Source organism: Ambystoma mexicanum, chromosome 5p (genome assembly GCF_040938575.1).
Source record: "Ambystoma mexicanum isolate Mex_15411 chromosome 5p, UKY_AmexF1_1, whole genome shotgun sequence".
Classification (NCBI taxonomy): Eukaryota; Metazoa; Chordata; class Amphibia; order Caudata; family Ambystomatidae; genus Ambystoma; species Ambystoma mexicanum.
In genome coordinates, this window is record NC_090930.1 from 1,080,387,197 (window position 1) to 1,080,407,620 (window position 20,424).

The window sequence follows — 20,424 nt, forward strand, 5'->3', positions numbered from 1 at the left end:
GGTGATGGGAGACATGAGTGGGGGGCTGGTGGAGGGTGCCCCTGCACTGCTGGGAGGTGGGGGTGGTGGGGGACATTAGTGGGGGCCTGGTGGAAGGTGTCCTGCACAGCTGGGGGGTAGGGGTGCTGGGAGACATGAGTGGGGGCCTGTTGTAGGGTGCCCCTGGATGCTGGGGGGTGGGGGTGATGGGAGACATGAGTTGGACATGAGTGGGGGCCTGGTGGAGGGTGCCCCTGAATGCTGGGGGTGGTGGGGGTTATGGGAGACATGAGTGAGGGCTTTGTGGAGGGTTCCCCTACACTGCTGGGGGGTGGGGGTGCTGGGAGACATGAGTGGGGGCCTGGTGGAGGATGCCCCTGCACTGCTGGGGGCTGGGGGTGATGGGAGACATGAGTTGGACATGAGTGGGGGCCTGGTGGAGGGTGCCCCTGGATGCTGGGGGGTGGGGGTGATGGGAGACATGAGTGGGGGCCTGGTGGAGGGTGCCCCTGCACTGCTGGGGGCAGGGGGTGGTGGGGGACATGAGTGGGGGCCTGGTGGAGGGTGCCGTGCACTGCTGGGTGGTGGGGGTGCTGGGAGACATGAGTGGGGGCCTGGTGGAGGGTGCCCCTGGATGCTAGGGGGTGGGGGTGATGGGAGACATGAGTTGGACATGAGTTTGGGCCTGGTGGAGGGTGCCCCTGGATGCTGGGAGGTGGGGGTGATGGGAGACATAAGTGGGGGCCTGGTGGAGGGTGCCCCTGCACTGCTGGGCGGTGGGGGTGGTGGGAGACATGAGTGAGGGCCTAGTGGAGGCTGCCCCTGCACTGCTGGGGGGTAGGGGTGATGGGAGACATGAGTGGGGACCTGGTGGAGGGTGCCCCTGGATGCTGGGGGGTGGCGGTGGTGGGAGACATGAGTGGGGCCCTGGTGGAGGGTGGCACTGGATGCTGGGGGGTGTGGGTGCAGGGAGACATGAGTTGGACATGAGTGGGGGGCTGGTGGAGGGTGCCCTGCACTGCTGGGGGTGGGGGTGCAGGGAGACATGAGTGTGGGCCTGGTGGAGGGTGCCCCTGCACTGCTGGGGGGTGGGGGTGATGGGAGACATGAGTTGGACATGAGTGCGGGCCTGGTGGAGGGTGCCCTGCATTGCTGGGGGGTGGGGGTGCTGGGAGACATGAGTGGGGACCTGGTGGAGGGTGCCCCTGGATGCTGGGGGGTGGGGGTTATGGGAGACATGAGTTGGACATGAGTGGGGGCCTGGTGGAGGGTGCCCCTGGATGCTGGTGGTTGGGGGTGCTGGGAGACATGAGTGGGGGCCTGGTGGAGGGTGCCCCTGCACTGCTGAGGGGTGGGGGTTATGGGAGACGTGAGTTGGACATGAGTGGGGGCCTGGTGGAGGGTGCCCCTGCACTGCTGGGGGGTGGGGGTGCTGGGAGACATGAGTGGGGGCCTGGTGGAGGGTGCCCCTGCACTGCTGGGGGGCGGGTGTTTTGGGAGACATGAGTTGGACATGAGTGGGGGCCTGGTGGAGGGTGCCCTGGACTGCTGGGGGGTAGGGGTGCTGGGAGACATGAGTGGGGGCCTGGTGTAGGGTGCCCCTGGATGCTGGGGGGTGGGGGTGATGGGAGACATGAGTTGGACATGAGTGGGGGCCTGGTGGAGGGTGCCCCTAAATGCTGGGGGGTGGGGGTGATGGGAGACATGAGTGGGGGCCTGGTGGAGGGTGCCCCTGCACTGCTGGGGGGTGGGGGTGGTGGGAGACATGAGTGGGGGCCTGGTGGAGGCTGCCCCTGCACTGCTGGGGGGTGGGGTGGTGGGAGACATGAGTGGGGGCCTGGTAGAGGGTGCCCCTGGATGCTGGGGGGTGGGGGTGCAGGGAGACAGGAGTTGGACATGAGTGTGGGCCTGGTGGAGGGTGCCCTGCACTGCTGGGGGTGGGGGTGATGGGAGACATGAGTTGGACAATAATGGGGGCCTGGTGGAGGGTGCCCCTGCATGCTGGGGGGTGGGGGTGCAGGGAGACATGAGTGGGGGCCTGGTGGAGGCTGCCCCTGCACTGCTGGGGGGTGGGGTGATGGGAGACATGAGTGGGGGCCTGGTGGAGGCTGCCCCTGCACTGCTGGGGGGTGGGGGTGGTGGGAGACATGAGTGGGGGCCTGGTGGAGGCTGCCCCTGCACTGCTGGGGAGTGGGGGTGGTTGGAGACATGAGTTGGACAAGAGTGGGGGCCTGGTGGAGGGTGCCCTGCACTGCTGGGGGGTGGGGGTGCTGGGAGACATGAGTGGGGGCCTGCTGGAGGGTGCCCCTGGATGCTGGGGGGTGGGGGTGATGGGGGGCATGAGTGGGGGCCTGGTGGAGGGTGCCCCTGCACTGCTGGGGGGTGGGGGTGCTGGGAGACATGAGTGGGGGCCTGGTGGTGGGTGCCCCTGCACTGCTGGGGGGTGGGGGTGATGGGAGACATGAGTTGGACATGAGTGGGGGCTTGGTGGAGGGTGCCCCTGGATGCTGGGGGGTGGGGGTGATGGGAGACATGGGTGGGGGCCTGGTGGAGGGTGCCCCTGCACTGCTGGGGGGTGGGGGTTGTGGGGGACATGAGTGGGGGCCTGGTGGAGGGTGCCCTGCACTGCTGGGGGTTGGGGGTGCTGGGAGACATGAGTGGGGGCATGGTGGAGGGTGCCCCTGGATGCTGGGGGGTGGGGGTGATGGGAGACATGAGTTGGACATGAGTGGGGGCCTGGTGGAGGGTGCCACTGGATGCTGGGGGTGGGGGTGATGGGAGACATGAGTGGGGGCCTGGTGGAGGCTGCCCCTGCACTGCTGGGCGGTGGGGGTGATGGGAGGCATGAGTGGGGTCCTGGTGGAGGGTGCCCCTGGATGCTGGGGGGTCAGGGTGGCGGGAGACATGAGTGGGGCCCTGGTGGTGGGTGCCCCTGCACTGCTGGGGGGTGGGGTGATGGGAGACATGAGTGGGGGCCTGGTGGAGGCTGCCCCTGCACTGCTGGGGGGTGGGGGTGGTGGGAGACATGAGTGGGGGCCTGGTGGAGGCTGCCCCTGCACTGCTGGGGGTTGGGGGTGGTGGGAGACATGAGTGGGGGCCTGGTGGAGTGTGCCCTGCACTGCTGGGGGGTGGGGGTGCAGGGCGACATGAGTGGGGCCTGGTGGTGGGTGCCCCTGGATGCTGGGGGGTGGGGGTGATGGGAGACATGAGTGGGGGCCTGGTGGAGGGTGCCCTGCACTGTTGGGGGGTGGGGGTGAAGGGAGACATGAGTGGGGGCCTGGTGGAGGGTGCCCCTGGATGCTGGGGGTGATGGGAGACATGAGTGGGGGCCTGGTGGAGGGTGCCCCTAGATGCTGCGGGGTGGGGGTGGTGGGAGACATGAGTGGGGGCCTGGTGGAGGGTTCCCCTGGATGTTGGGAGTGCAGGGGGACATGCGTTGGTGGGCAGTAGTGCAAGGTGACATGTGGGTTGGCTGGGGGGCATGGGCATGGTGGATGGGGTGCCTGCGGGACATGTGCAGGGTAGGCCCCTGTGGTGTGGGCTGCCTGCAGGGGCCGTGGAGGGTTTAGAGGGAACACCTGGGAGGACCCACACATGCAATTCACGTGTGGTGCTCCCGCGCACCCCTGGAATACACGTACCCTGATGGAATTGCGTGTGATACTTCCTGCGCACCCCTGAAATACACGTTCCCTGCTGTTTTTGCGTGTGATACTTCCCGGGCACCCGTGGAATACACGTACCCTGATGGAGTCGCGTGTGATACTTCCTACGCACCCCTGAAATACACGTACCCTGCTGCTTTTGCGTGTGATACTTCCCGCGCACCCCTGGAATACATGTACCCTGCTGCTTTTGCGTGTGACACTTCCCGCGCACCCCTGGAATACACGTACCCTGATGGAATCGCGTGTGATACTTCCCGCGCACCCCTAAAATACACGTACCATGCTGCTTTTGCGTGTGATACTTCCCGCGCACCCCTGGAATACACGTACCCTGCTGCTTTTGCGTGTGATACTTCCTGCGCACCCCTGAAATACACGTACCCTGATGGAATCGCGTGTGATACTTCCCGCGCACCCTTGAAATACACGTACCCTGCTGCTTTTGCGTGTGATACTTCCTGCGCACCCCTGGAATACACGTGCCCTGATGGAATTGCGTGTGTTACTTCCCACGCACCCCTGATGTACACGTACCCAGGACAATCGCGTGTGAAACTTCCCACGAACCACTGAAATACACGTTCCCCGCTTGGCGTTTGCTGTTTGGCAGCCCTGTGAACTGGTCCAGGGTTAGCGCAGCCCTTTGCGATGATTTGGGAATTTTGAAGGCTTTTCCTTGCGCGAGGGCGTTCTTGGGGGCGTAACTGGCGCTGCTGCAGGGTCGCTGCGCCCCTCTGCGCCAAGGCTGGTTTTGGAGGCTAAAATCCATGAATACGCTGTGCGATGAAAAGGATTTTTTCGCACGCGGCTGGCGCAGTGTATTGCACGGGGACACTGTGCACCAGCCGCGTGTGCCACTTTTGTGCGAATTTCTATGAATTACCCTGTTAATGTTGATTGTTATCACAACAGTGTGCATTTAGTTTCTTGCAATCATACATTATTCTGAATGTATTGGATTCCACCATGAATGATGTTTGCCTGGTAACCAGAAGAGTGTCTTCTGTCTTATTCTGACAGCTTGTCTTTCCTGCCTTTCATTATGTTTTAAAAATCTGTTTTAATGTTTGAGTATCAACAAAGACAATGTTCGTTTATGCTATTATAACCACCTCTTATCCTGCTTCCTTGAGATTCCCCCATTGAGTATGTTTGGCTGTTAATCAGGACAGTACTTCTTTCATCATAACCATGCCTGGTTCTGAATCCTTTCCTCACCCAGCACCCACATTATATTTGTGTGGCAACCAGGGAATAATGAATTTCTTTTTATTTAACCCTCCCCTATTCTTGCTGAATATATTTCCCTTCCCTACCAAGCATTAGGTTTGGATGGTAGCCAGAACAGATTCAATTTCTTTTATTGTACAATTTGCATGCTGTATTTGAACTCTGCAGTCTGTGCCTCATCGTTATCAAAATCAATAAAGGAAAGGCAGTATCCCGGTAAATGGTCTGGGTAGAGACAGGGGAAGACTTTGAGGGTGCTCTGCTCGTGGTGTAAGGGTGCAGAAGTAAGAGTAGGAATTTTGACACAGGTTCAGAGGAAGTGGTTGTCAAAAAGTTTAATTATTTATTTGTGTGTATGGTTCAAAGAACTTTCACATAGTAAAAATACAATAATTACAAAAAATGAAACACATCAAATAACTTGCATCTATTAAATACATTAATCCTTAGTCATTTCAAAACATTTAATTTCTTTCCTGTATAGGATATAACCATATATGCAAACAATTGATAATCATGCCTTAGAAATTCCTCTATCCTAGTTGGTGGGCCTATCAAGCTTCCCCGTGGCCACCACTGATTTCCAGACCTGATAAAGCATGATATTTACGAATTTCTTCCATGTTTTTAGGCAATATGACCAATAATGGTTGCTTTTTATGTCATCATATTTTTCTACATATGGCACAAAGAGATTTATGTATAAAATGCCGAACCCTCTGCATTCAGTCAGAACATGAGGAGTTGTCTCGGGTATGTTCGGAACAAGGCATAGTGGTCAATTCCTGGATTCACTGTGGTTCGAAACTTCGGGTCTCAGTATAGATAGTACAGGTAGTTTGTTAATTTGCAGAAGTAATAGAAATGTGTGTAATGCTGGGCTGGGGCACAATTTCAAGTAGCCCTGCAGTTCTCCGAAAGTGTGCGTCAGTAAAGGCATCACCTCCCCGAAACCTTTTAGTGAGCACAAGTGGGTATAGTTAGAACACCGATCCCACCTCTCCAGCTTTCCATCAAGCTTACTTTTCTGACTATGGTAGTTCTCTTCCCAATTAGGGTTCTATTCTATCGATTTAAATACATCATTTGACAAAGTTGCTGGACTGTTTTTACATTCCCTTTTTTTTCCATACCAAGGTGGCACAAGAGTGGGCAGAAGGGAGATAGTATAGAAGACATCCTCTTTTCAATGCTTGAGCTACCAAGGATATCAGGCCCAGCTGTAGCCTTAATATTTCGATGGGTCGACTTGGGACCAGCCCCAGAACATTCATCTAAAATCTTCCCTCGAGTGCCTTCAGCCTTGTCAGGACTTTCAAATGTAATGACTCTAACCCATATAGAATAACAGCACAGAAGCTTTGCTTATGGGCAATATAATGTATAGAGTAAAGTCTGAGGTCTCCTTGATGCACCTTGTAGTTACTATTGTCAGGGCGACGTCTTTGCATTTCTTCTCAGTAATAATTGCTGCACAATAGCAATCGGGTGTTATATCTAATCCCAGTACTTATACTGTTTCACCTGTTCAATGTGAGAACCTTCTAACATCAGTTTTGCTATGGCCATGTTTTTAGAGGCAAATCGCATATATTTAATTGTTTTGAAGTTTATCATTAGGCCATTCTCGTCTTCATATTTACAAAGGGCAATTAGGGAATGTTTTAATCCTGCATAGGTGTGATCACACAGAATAAGACATTTGCGCATAACAGGCATTTAATTTGGGTACCAGCAATATTAGGTGATTTCATAAAAAAGAATAAGGGGTTCAGAAAGCCCTATCTGTCCATAACCATTAAGAGGGGTTTCCCTGCCTCAACAAAAGAATACTGTGGACCTGGTCTGGATGTCCGTCAAACAAAAAGTCCACCATCCTGTGTCGAAGCCTATTTCTGCCCCTTTCACTTGCAATCTAACTAAAGGAAAAGTGGGTGTCTTCTTAATTCTGGAAGGAGACCTTTCACTTCATGGATGTTGACACCAAAAAGCAGTTCTGCTGCAAAATGTATGTATACAGTTCAATGTTCAATGTTCAAAAGTTCATAAGCTTAGCCAACTTAAATATAACTCAGTAACCCACTCTCCTGGGAAGAAACTCTTCCTGGGTTCCTAATTCCTCTTTTCCACAATATAACATTCCTCAAAATCCTCTGGGGAATACCTCTTCCCCAGTGTGTAGGACCAAAAATCATCCTTTCCAGTCTATTGTCAGGCCTCGTTCTCTAACCTGCCAGACCTCACAGTAGACTTTTCCAAAAGTGTATCAAGCCTGGTTTACTCATCAGCCAGACTTCATTTCCACAACTCTCACCCTCAAAGTTGTTTTATTTTTTCGGCTCCAGCCCAATGATTATAAATTGTCTTGTTTGGAGGTGGGTCCTCGCCCCTTATGCAATCCACTGCTGATCTTTGCCCTCTTTCATCTGGGTCCCAGCCCCTGTTTCGTTGGCTTGGTGGGATCCTTGTCCCTTCTTTACCTAGTGAACACTTGGACAGACCTGGTATACTCCCTTGCAGGTACTCTCCTACCTAGGTGCACTCTCAATATTTGTTTTCACATGTTTGTCTCCTCTCCTATTCTCTTGTGTCCCTCAGGATATGTTTATCTGCTTCACAAATTTCGTAGTATATTTCAGATTCTCTTTCTCACCCCCTTGTGCTTTTTGGGATGTTCTTAATGTGTTTATAAAGTTTGTATCTATGTGTATGCCTTCTTTTTCATCCCCTTGTAATCTTCGTGGTGTTGTTATAAAGTGTGCCAAGTTTGATTTATACTGCACAGGTTCCCTTTCACCCCCTTGGGCTTTTCAGGATGTTCCTGTTGGGTTTATCATGTTTGCAAAGTTTGTTTTATACTGCACAGTTTCCCTTTCACTCCCTTGGACTTTTTGGGATGCTCTTATTGGGTTTATTATGTTTGAGCTCCCTTAGCTCCCTGAATGCCCTCCTGGCTGGTCCAGCTCTTTCACTACCTTTGGGAACTTTCGGGCAGTCTCCGGTCTCTTTGTGCGTTGAAGCAAAGCTTCTATGAATCAATCCTTCCTCCCTTGTTACTATAAGCTTTCCCTTTTGGCAGCTGTACCATGTGTGTTGGTTCCACACTGGGCTTTTGCCTCATTTGTTCAAAATCCTTGTCATAGTGCTATTATTTATCAGGTTTGGGACAGTCTCCCACTTCCTCATTAGTGTCCTTTTAAGGGTGTCCTCTACTAAACCATACAAATTAGTGGCGTGGGGGACCACAGGGACTTGATAAGGGGATAAGACAGTTGGGGACATCAAAGCGGAGTATAACAACTGCTCTCCCATGGTCATTGTCGCCAATCCCATAAGGGTTTTCCTATCCCATGAGATCCACCCCCTGAGTGCCTCCCCCATGAAAGATGTGACAATACCCTGGGATTTGATTCGTCACAATGGACATGATTATCATTACAATGTACCAATTCAACAGGATGGACTTCAGGAGGAAAGGTCACCTTTCAAGTAAGCCTGCCCTGAAGCATCTGGTTAAAGTATATGTCTGTGGTGGCATTTAGAGTAAAGGTCTAGGACCACTGATTTATTGTTTGGGTCCCACGTACACAGCCTTCTTTAAAGAAAACACAATTATGCAGGAACTGTTGCTGCATATTAGGCATCATTACCCAGAAGATGCCTCCAAATTACACATCATGCAATATAATGGCTCCAAGCACTCCTGTGCTGTGGCCTGTAACTGGGAACACAGCCTCACTTGAGCCCCAACTTCCCTGGCTCTCTTGACTAAAATGATATAGAGTTTTTTAGAGACAAATTATGGAGTGCTCAGGTGTGTGCACAAGCCCACCAATCATGGGTAACACTTACAGGACATATTTTATAATACACTCGTCACAGAATAGATACAATGAAATAGTGCATACTGTAAATGTGTTTTTGCAGGTACAAAAACACAGATGCAGTAGGATAAAGTTAAGTTTATGCAGTAGTTAAGCAAAGAGTTTCTTACTGAACAGTGGAACTGAAGTAGGACAAGGAGAAGGAACAGTCAGGGTCAGAATAGGGAGAAACCTGAAGTTTTCAACTGACCCGTCAATGGTGTGGGGGTCTAAGAGGGGAGGGGTGCGAGGTTCATTGGGTAATGTGGACGACTGCCAGTGGACCAGCCACGGGTCTGAGGGGTATGGGATGATACAGCAAAGGAAAGGTAATGACTGCCAGTGTCCCAGCTACTGGTCTGGCAGACAAAGTGAGGTGGTGGGCCTGGAGATGTGGGAATGGGGTGATAAAGGTTAACGTCCTTAGAACAACAGGATACCTAATCCATCAAGGTTCACCTGCCTGAACCACTGATCATACTGCTCACAATTGACCGAATGCTTGAAGAGCATATGCACCCTATTGCTTGTGCAGTGCTTACAGACACCCTTAATTGAAAATCCTCTTCTGAAATTGTTTTCTGCATAAAATCAGCACATGGAGTACCTAGATTCATCTTCCTCAGATATGTGGAGTGGTGATAGGGGCACTTGCCAAATGGTACATTAACTAGTGAAGCAGGTGGACCCAGTGGTGCCAGAGAGGCTGGGAAAAGGTTACAGACCCATTAGAACCTGCATTGGTGTGGGAGAGAGGGCATGGTTGCCTTTTAAGGGCATACATGAGGAGAAGTTGAGGTCAGCCTTGCAGCTGTCAAACATGTCATTAGGTATTCTACAAAGGAATGCTACCTTGTTCCCAGCCAGCCAATACAAAGTGATACTGAGACACTGTTCCCTAAGGATGGGATTTCCCAAAATCCTCCTCAGCCCCATCTCAACAAGAATCCTCCACTTACTGAGTGTGAGTCATAACATAATATGTAATAATGAATGCAAAATGTACGCGATACAGATAAAGAGAAAGTGGTAGACAAACACCTATAGGCTACAAAAGCTGCTTGAGAGAGAGAGGCAGCAGTACAGGGTAAAGCATAAATCCCAGTAACATAACATAACATAATGAATGCTGAATATACACAGACAGCATTGTGACCACTCCCTCTCTCTGATGGGGCATATATCGGTCGTGAAGATGATTATACTCTCAAAGTTTCTATATTTCTTCCTCAATATTGATATATGATATGACATGATATGATAAGTCATTTATAACATGCCTGTACACAAGTGTTTCTAGGCACGACAAGAGAACGAAGGGTAGACAGACCGAGGACAAAACAATCTTATTAGGCCTTGTGTCTTTCAGATCGGCAAATGCTATGGGCAGGGAAAAGGAGAAATGCCGGGGAGAGGAGGGGATGTGCAGTGGCAAGAACGCAGTAAGTGCTGCCAGGGTGGTGTCTCCGTAAGTGCAGATAGGCATTCACACATTTACAGGGGATAGTTACTGAAATATTGTGGGGTGGGAGACAATCTAGAGTAGCCAGAAATACGTTAGCCCAGTCATAAACCAAGGGTGGTATGGCTCTACCGGATCTGGAGCAATACTATTGGGCTGCACACGCCATACTTGCCAGTGCTCCCAGCTAGGCATGTGGTGGGGTTGGAATCACGAAGGAGAGGGCATACTTGCAATGGATCAACGAGGTCGGGGTGACTTCCCTTTTGGACTATTCCTGAATGGTACATTTCTGTCACACAGCAGATGAGAGACAGGGGGTGTCGACTACACTGGATCTTTTTATGTACTTAAGGATTGAGAATGAACTGAGGGCAAGATTACCCTACATGGGGGCTACTACACAGGGTTATATAAGCACAGAGGCAGGGTTTTGCAGGTCTCTAGGCTATACCACAGCCTGATGTCAGACATTCCATGGGAGGGTGACACCCCCAGAGGATACGCTTGGGAAGGTGATATGTGAGGAAGACTGGTATTACATTTGTTTCAGATCCAGAAGGTCTCTCTGAATGACAGACTAAGGATGATTCACTTCGTTCACCAAACATTCTACTCCCCAGTGAAGTTGCATGAACATGTCCCTGAGACAACAGATGCATGTGACACCCGTAAGGCTAACCAGGCAGAGTTTCTGCACATAGTCTGGGGATGCCTGTTGATCGCCAACTTTTGGCGAGAGGTTGTGGATAAGATCTCACTTATTCTCGAGAACAGGTTGGGCTGTAACCAATGGCAATGTTGTTGGGATGCTTGAAATTCCTGCACAAGCACACACGTTGGTTTGCCAGTCTCCTTCTTGCTCTGGCCACAGAAGGGTGGCCATGACGTAGTGGAAAGGTCCCCCGATTGGGATGTCGGCATGACTGCAATATGTAGCATATCGCTATCACCTGGAAAGCGTATTTATTTACACTTTGCCCAACATGCTCGCCCACTGGATGTCTGGGGCCCCTATGTTGAATTCCAGTTGATAAACCAAGATGCAACTTCGGCAGCAACTCAGTTATGAGGCAATTTGTATGTATTGTTGTTAATCAGGTTGAACAGTTTTGGCAATTCATTCTCGAGCTGTCATTCTGTAATTGGGACACTCACACCTTGCTAATGTGTTATGGTTGTGAAAATGCAATAAACAAAACAAAACATAGAAATACATAGACAGCATTGGTTGGCCATTGTAGCACTTACTAAGTTCAATTCTGGGCGTCTTGTTCATCTGTGATAAGTTTGGAGGCTTATTGGGGAGGATCAAATGGCGCGTGGGCATGAGGTCCTGCTCTCCCTTAAGGGGCATAGGTTGTCTTCCAGGCTGTGGGAAATCAAAGGCAAGCTTCAGTGGCCGGGTGCAGGTCTTTTAAGAACGTCTTGATTACATGAGAACAGAACAGTGAAGGTCTGGTGACTGTGAAACTGTGAAATGTTTATTGGGCTTTAAGCATGAAACAGCCCATCGGCCAGTATTCAGAAAAATGTGCACCCTAAGCACAATCATCTTCAGTCATTAGGACAAAGTCAGTCCTGAGCAGATGGGTGATGAGAGTTAGACGAAAGTAAAACATGCATGTGTGTGCCATCATTGTATTCTGCTATTTTGTGTCCCAAATATATGATACAGAATGCTCTTCAGTATTAGTCCCACCCTTCTACTGTAGGACTGAGGCACTGTCATGGAATTTTGCAACATCATGCAATCATTAAGATACCCATACACAACCAATGTCAAGGGAATAACATCTATACACAATTGTATTGGGTGGTACTTCATTAAAACACATCATATTCAACTAATTTCCCAATTATTTTTTAGTCAATAAATAGCAATGCTGTAATATAGTTCAAATCTAATAGTTGTTGCTATTTTTCACTTATTTTACATCATAATGTTCATTTGTATTACATATTCCAAACTTGATAAGAAATATGTTTACATATTCCACTATAATAAACCAATATGCATTTTACATAATTACAAAAAGTGTTCCAAGTGGAAAGAACAGGAAAACGTCTAACATCTGTGTGTCAAAATTCAAAATAATGAACCAATAATACAGAATTGAAAAATATGCAGTGTATCACAAAATAAATGTATTTCAACAAATGTCATCTCTGATCATTAAATACTAATCATTCGTATGTTAGTCACTCCAATGGGTTGATACATTTGTCAAACAACTGATTGATCTAGACCATATTATGATCTATGATTAAGGCATGTTTCGGCACTAAAGCATCAAATAATCAGCTTTGTTCAGGACGTTGCCATTCTTTCCCAAAACCAAACCATGTGGGTTTACTTTATTTTGGTGGCCCCGCCAGAAAAAGACAGATTTTTCATTTTATTGATAATTAATATTAATACTCATTTAAAGAATACAGTATAGCTGCCTAGTCTTCCCACGTGGCAGATATTTTTATTGTTGCTAGCATAATAAACATTCAGGCATTTTTCTGGCTTCTTGGCTGTGGTATGTTACAAATGTTAATTTCGCTAAATTATCAAATAGTCAAAAATTAAAGAGTGTTAAGGACTACCCATTGACACAATGGGCCTCATTACGAGTTGGACGCAAAGGGATATCGGGCGCTGGTAAGGACACCAGTGCCGGTAATCCCTTTGCGCCCTCTTCCTATGGTGGCTCAAATGGGAATGGGGAATGGTATTTTCAATGGGGACTTACCGGTCCCGCAAAGGTCCAACTAGACCGGTAAGTCCCCAATGAATTAGTGCCATGGCTACCTCCAATCTCGGAATGAGGCCTAATGTGTGTTTCATTTTGTAAAGATTTGTTTTTATTTTTTATTCTAGATCCCTAAATGGCTTACAAAAGGGTTTCTTCGTCATTTGAGGTTTTTTCATTCAGTTTGATAGTCTGTCTTTTATTCATAGCCCCAGTCAATTCATGTGTCAATTTCTAGTCACAGATTTTTATGCAAAATATATATATATATTAGTAATGGGACCTTTTTTAAATTAATTCCATATGACAACCACTAACAGAAAATAAACAGCAAGTAAACACGTCGATTTTACTACCGACTGCCATTATTTACTTTATGCATTATCGATTACCAATGTTTCACAAACCTGCCATTATATATATAGAAAATGACAACAGAAATATAACAACAGCATACATGGTAGTGATATTACATACTATTCCAATAGGCGCAATCAGCATTTAACTAGCTATCGTTTGATGTCCATTCGTTTTGTTCATTCAAACAGTTGTGACTGCATCTGGAAAATATATTGTTCGTTATTGGTCAAATTCATTTACAGGTGAACATTAGCTAACACCCACAACACTAGATCATTTTCGAAATTATTATTTTCTAAGAAATGTCTCTCCTATGGTGCATTAATGATTTGCACTGGATTCTCAATCTGTGTTTGACTATGCCTATTTACTTATTTATTTATATGAAGGGATGAACACAAAAGAACGTGCCATAGATATGAAATCATATTTGACAGCAAGCTATGAGCTTCTTGCAATGGGGTAAGTTTGAGTGACATTCTAACCAGGTGGTGGTTGGGAGTAAATGGGAACAATACATGAGTGGGCTTACATACATTAAGGACCATGACTGTAGACCATTTTAATTGCAGATAGGCGGTACAGCCACTTGTGTTAGGGATGTGACCATGATGGATGAAGTGCAAGAGTGGAGGCCAAGAAAGTGTGGGAGAGAGGCTAGTTAGAGCGATCGAAAACATGTCAGCTAGAAGGCAGATGAGAGGTAGGTTAAGAGGGTAACTCAGAGTCGACGAGGTAGGCCTTTAGTTTGGTAAAATAACTTTTTGTTAAGTGTGTAAATTAAATGTTCTAGTGTTGTGGCCCACTTAACATAATCTGGCATTAACTACAGTAAAGGACTGCTCTACTGTTACAATTTGTTATGCTACTAAGAACCCACTCACGTTCCTGGTTCATGATAGAAGTGATTTTTTTTTTTTTGCAAATGTTCATGTCAGACACATTCTACACGGTTAATGTTACTGCTCTGGGCTGGGATTTTTTGTTTTAAAATCACAAAATAATATGGCGTGCACTAACTAATCTTTTAAGTCTGTACCGATCTTCAAGACAAAAAAAGGAATTTGTGTCATCCTTGAAGCTTTGCTTTGCCAAAGGACAATATTTCTTTATAATCTTTGATGTTCTGGGTGTTAAAGCTGAAAGTGGATCCACGTGCTAAACGGTCTTCTGAGGGTTTTGAAACTACACGTGTTAATCTCCCTATGTGTATTTTGTGTTGGTTTATTCGAGTTTTGACTAGACATTTTGGGTATACCAGTGTGAGGAGCCATTGATCTAGTGTGACTGCTTGTTGTTTACATGTTTACACATTACTTGAATTGCTTCTGACCCTCAAAAGCTGTCCATATGGACGGTTGTCTACAATAATGCTGCAAAGTTTTCCTGTCACCTGGATTTCAAAATAGATCACATGCAATTATTACATCTTCCAAAACATTAAAGATGTCCAAAAAATGAACACTGTGTTGACTATAATTCTAACCGAATTGAATACTGTTGTTCCTATTATTCAGCTATTCAATAACATTGTTCAGCGATTGCTCAGTAGCTGTCCATATCATAATAGCATTATCAATATGTAATCTCCATATATCGATGTGTTCCCGAAATGGGTTTGGGTCTGCAAATAAATGCATTTCAAAGTCTGCCATACATAATATTAGTAGGCTAGGCACAAACGCTACACCATGGCTGGTAGTGCTGATAGCATTGTTTATTAAACACAAAATAGTTCTCTTCCAGTCCTATTATCACAGCATATATGATAAAGTCAACTGGATTATATGCCATATGCTCATTATTATGATACATCTCCTTGAGCATTTTATGGCTTCTTGTTGTGAGATATTCGTATACGAAGCCTGGATATCAGGTTAAACCAAAAACGGAGTATTTACATCAAATGGTTTGATATGCAATAAATGAATCACTTATGGACTTACTATCTTGTAGAAATGATACACCCAGGGATCCCCTTTACAATGAGTGAGGAGTTAATTAAACTTCAAAAGGAAGTGCGTTCAAAAGAAGTTTAAACATAAAAACAGAAGTGTGCTCAACCTTATCTTCATGGGTATTTCTTAAGAGAATATTTGAACGCAAACATCATTCCAGTTGGCCTAGTAGTACAAAATGAACTGTGCATGCTCCAGGATGATGCAGAATATAAACATGATTCCAGCTAGATTGTCACTAAATGTAGCTGTGATCTGATTGAGTTGACCATCACTACAGCACAGCAAGTGAGTATTTTCAGGCTCCCTTCAGCCACCTCTTCTCCTTCTCTAATTTCCAACTGTCTGTCTGCTATCCAGGAATGGTGTGTCGTGAATGATTTTTATCTTAATGCCATTAATACTGAGAATTTCCTCATCGGCACACCCGCTCCCTCCTTTCCTGTCTCTCTCTCTGTCTGGCCTCTCTTGGCCCTCTTCCTGCTCCCACCTTTGAGGCTAAAAGCCTCTGGGTCATCTTCGACTCCACACTCTCCTTCTCTCCTGACATCTCTGACATCTCTAAAAAGTCACACTACCAGCTACACCTCCTCAGGGGTATTCTTCCTTTCCTCTACTTCTCCCAGAAGCTCACTGTCTCCAGAGTTCTGGTTCTCTCTAGGCTGGACTACTGCAACAGCCTCTTTCTAAAACTGCCTGACTCTACTCTCCGCCCTCTGAAACTCATCCAGAATAGGACTGTGAGACTTGTCCTTGGTCTCAAGTCCAGGGATCGTATATCTCCAGGACGGAAATCTCTCTCAGTTGCTGTGAGGATTAAGTTCAAACCCCTTTTACATTGTCCACAAGGCCTTCTGGGGCTTGGGGCCTCAATACCTTCAACACTCTCTTCCTAAATATCTTCCTTCTCGAGCTCTTCACTCATCCACCTTCAACTCCTTAAGGGTCAGTCGTTTCTCAAAGCAACAAGTTGGTGGTAGATCTCTTTCTTTGGCTGGGGCCTCCCCCTGGCACAGCCTCCCTGCCTCTCTGAAGATTGAAGAGAACCATCATATCATACAAAAGAACCAAAGGCTGAAGAGAACACAATTGTATATAGCATTTTAATTAGCTATGTAAAATAACCTAGAATAAACTAACATGCAGATTAATGAGTTCAGGAGTTTTCCTACAAACGAAACAAGGCCATTAAATTAAACAAAAATATTCAAGACTTTAAACCAGAACTCATATATCCTAACCTAGCAGAACATTTTACCTATAATCAGAGTTGGAAACGCCCAAGTTGGCAGAATCAGTTGAGGGTAGACCTTTTAAACAATGAACAATGTTAAAAGATCATGAAAGGAGTGTATGAAAATACTGAACTCAAGATCAATAAATGTCTGCACTTCTTTCGCCATGTGTCTCTTAATCATCCCGGATGACACCACAAATTGTATAAGACGTAACATGCCGGGCTTTGTGGATGATTCACTGCAGGTCTTTGTGACAAAAAACATGTTTATTAGATTGCTGTTAAACATCGAAGCTCGAACATATTCCCCTTCCCTGGATCTAAAATATCAATTAGAGCGGATACTCCCCCGAATGATGTGCAAAAGGAGGTTATTCGATCCGGGACATTGGCTCCACAAGAGCTAGAATGCATTAGGGATAGAGGTGACCCGAGATAACTGCAAGTGACATGAGGAAATCAACTGACCCAGACTCATGCGTATTTAGATGAGGTGAATTTACAGGTTCTTTCCCCCGGACCAGTTAATAATACAGACAATTCAGCTAATCAAAACACTGTACAATGTCTAGAAAGTAAAATAAAAAAACAACTGGACAACCACATACCCCCAAATAAACCTGTTGTTATAAATGAAATGAGTTTGGATACGTTCTTAACTTGTTGAATAGTTATTACAATGTTACAGTAATTGGCAATATATTTTAAAAGAAATATTTACCAGACTACTGCACATACACATTTTATTGCAGATTTTAATGCATTATACAAGAATTTCTGTTATGGCTCAGGGTAGCGATCGTTCTATGTCTATGCACTTGGCAAATATTTTTTCTTAAAAATCATTTATGATGATGAATTCACCAATTTCAAAATGGTTTTGTGAACATATCCCTAGCGTCTAATTTGGAGAAATGTTTCATTTTTTTAAAAAGTATGTCCATAACACCATACTAACAACATTGCAGAGTGCACGAGGAGGCTCCGCCTGTTTACCACGGACCGAGCAATATGCAATTGTCCAGTTTGTAAATACTAACATCTAAAGACTAGAAATTGTGATTTCATTACTTTTGTTTAAAAGTCATGTTTTACTTGTGCAATACAAACTAATCAGGTTTTTTGGGCGTTACTTTGCATGATTAGTAATGAGACCTAGTAGCCCAAGCCAAAATGGCTTACAGCCATCATGTTGATTTTGTAAGTCACCTTTTCTCTGTTTTCACTGAGGTGTGTTTTTTATAAAAACAAACTTCCTGTGGGTGATGAGTGACTGTGAACAAGCCACTGGGTAGTGGCGAAACGCGTCAGGCTGCCGTCTGGCAAGAAACTCTCACTGGGCGAATTTAATGGATTTTTTAACTGCTGCAAATGAAAAATAAAGGTTGTCTTATAACATACAACCGGTGTAGATTATATTTATATTTATGTATTTATTTATTTATTTGTGTATTTATTTATTTATTTATTATAGCCGTGTCTACTAAGGATACATGCGGGTCTACACGCAGCATTGACTGGATGCGCGGGGGTAACCCCTGTGTGCGAAATGAGCCAATAGAGCATCCGCATCCTTCAACATTGCAGTCACATCTAAATGCCCTCATGCTAAATGAGATCGCAAAAATGCACTGCAAGAAACCCCACCACCTCCCACTTGCGTTGCTTTTCTTTTAAGTTAAATTAGTTAAGATTAAAAAAAAAACATGCAGCCTTCAAGGCCCATCATTTAACCAGTAGGCCAAAATCGCTTGGTGCTTTGTGGGAAACATATTTCATACTTAGCCTATAATTTAATATATTCAATGATAAAAGGCTAGGTAAGAAACTTGTAAAATCCAAACAATAACTTAATTGAGCATAATGGTGAAGTGTTGCATCTTGAACTCCTTAAAGCCAGGGTTCTCTGTTAGCAGCGTTCAGCATAAATCATTTTTTTTAATTTTTTTAATTTTTTCTGTTTTATAATGTTGCCCAGAGATGTTGTAGTCCTCTTTTTGAATATATGTGCAGTGTAAGGGGGAATGTGTGGTGTGAGTGTGTCCATGTCATCTGAGCGGGTGTGCTTGCAATGTCTGTGTGTTTGATGTGAGTGTATGGATAGTTTTATGCAGTTTTAATGTTGCAGTACATAAATGTGTTTCATGTTTAATAAGTGTTCAATTCTGCAATGATGATGTAATACCTGTCCCATCCTTTTTTATAATGTTGTAGTATATAAATCCTTTTAACGTTTAATCTTTATTACAAAGTGCAAAATGCCTTCAGGTTCATGGCAATAACAACCTCTCGCGCCAAAACATCCTTGCGCCGAGAGGTACAAAATGCGATGTGCCTGCAGGTTCATGCCGCGCCAATTTCAAAGTCTCATGCCAAAACATCCTTGGGCCGAGAGGTCCCTGTCCCAACTGGCTGTGTCTAACTGGGCAGGCCCAAATAGAACCTGCAGCAAAATGGTCATGCCATAATGGCATGCACCTAACTGGCCATGCCAAAATGTCCTGTCCATTTTAGTCCTGTCCAAGTAGTCTTGTAACATTAACTCATTTATTAGGCACCATGACCTGAGGGGACTGGCCTTTGCCTCAGTTTGAAGTTAAGCAGAATCAGTCCTGGTTATTGCATGTAAGATCTGAATCACCAGTGATTTTTCACCTTCGATGTAACTGTAAAAATATATATTTTTTAATTATGTATAAAACATTACAGGCTTTAAGAACTCACAATGTTTTTAGTTAATGCCCTGTGCAATTAAATGATTTGCCAAGGATCACACGCTTTGGTTAAGCAACGTGCTACAAGCCCCTTGTTTTATGGCCGGTCTCTTGGTGACTGTTATGACATATCACACAACCCCCAACTACCCGCATTTAAGCAGCACAGAAAATGGTACAAAATTATCTGCTGCAAGAATAACGTATGCCCAGTTACTTTTGCCCCAATAGCGAAAATCAAAAACTGGCCCCTATGAACATATGCACAGGAAGTGGCCACACATAAAGTGAATATACAAATGTAGCTCAATTGACCTTCTCCTTAGAGGAAAGTGCACAAGACAAAATATAGCATTGGACGTTTAAAAAAAGTAATGAACACCCGAAAAATAACATAGGAGAGGAACATTTCAATAAATATGCTGGCAAAGTGTAAAAAGGTGCTCACCTTTTAAACCCAGCAATCTGTAGTGAAATATTCCTTGGAAAACAAAATCCCAATATGAAACAAATGCTTGTGGTTACTGGTGCCCTGAGAAGTAACCACAATCAGGGGAAAATAACTGCACCAGTGTCCAGGATTGCAAAATCTCTTGCCAAATCGTAGGCAAATACTTATGACTTACTTGCCTTCTCATCAGATCCCCTTCTCACTCCCATGTCTGGCTTTCAGCACAGAAAATGGTAAAAAATTATCGGCTGCAAGAATAACGTATGCCCAGTTACTTTTGCCCCAATAGCGAAAATCAAAAACTGGCCCCTATGAACATATGCACAGGAAGTGGCCACACATAAAGTGAATATACAAATGTAGCTCAATTGACCTTCTCCTTAGAGGAAAGTGCACAAGACAAAATATAGCATTGGACGTTTAAAAAAAGTAATGAATACCCGAAAAATAACATAGGAGAGGAACATTTCAATAAATATGCTGGCAAAGTGTAAAAAGGTGCTCACCTTTTAAACCCAGCAATCTGTAGTGAAATATTCCTTGGAAAACAAAATCCCAATATGAAACAAATGCTTGTGGTTACTGGTGCCCTGAGAAGTAACCACAATCAGGGGAAAATAACTGCACCAGTGTCCAGGATTGCAAAATCTCTTGCCAAATCGTGGGCAAATACTTATGACTTACTTGCCTTCTCATCAGATCCCCTTCTCACTCCCATGTCTGGCTTTCAACAATACTCTGCTTTATAAAGCTAGCTTGTC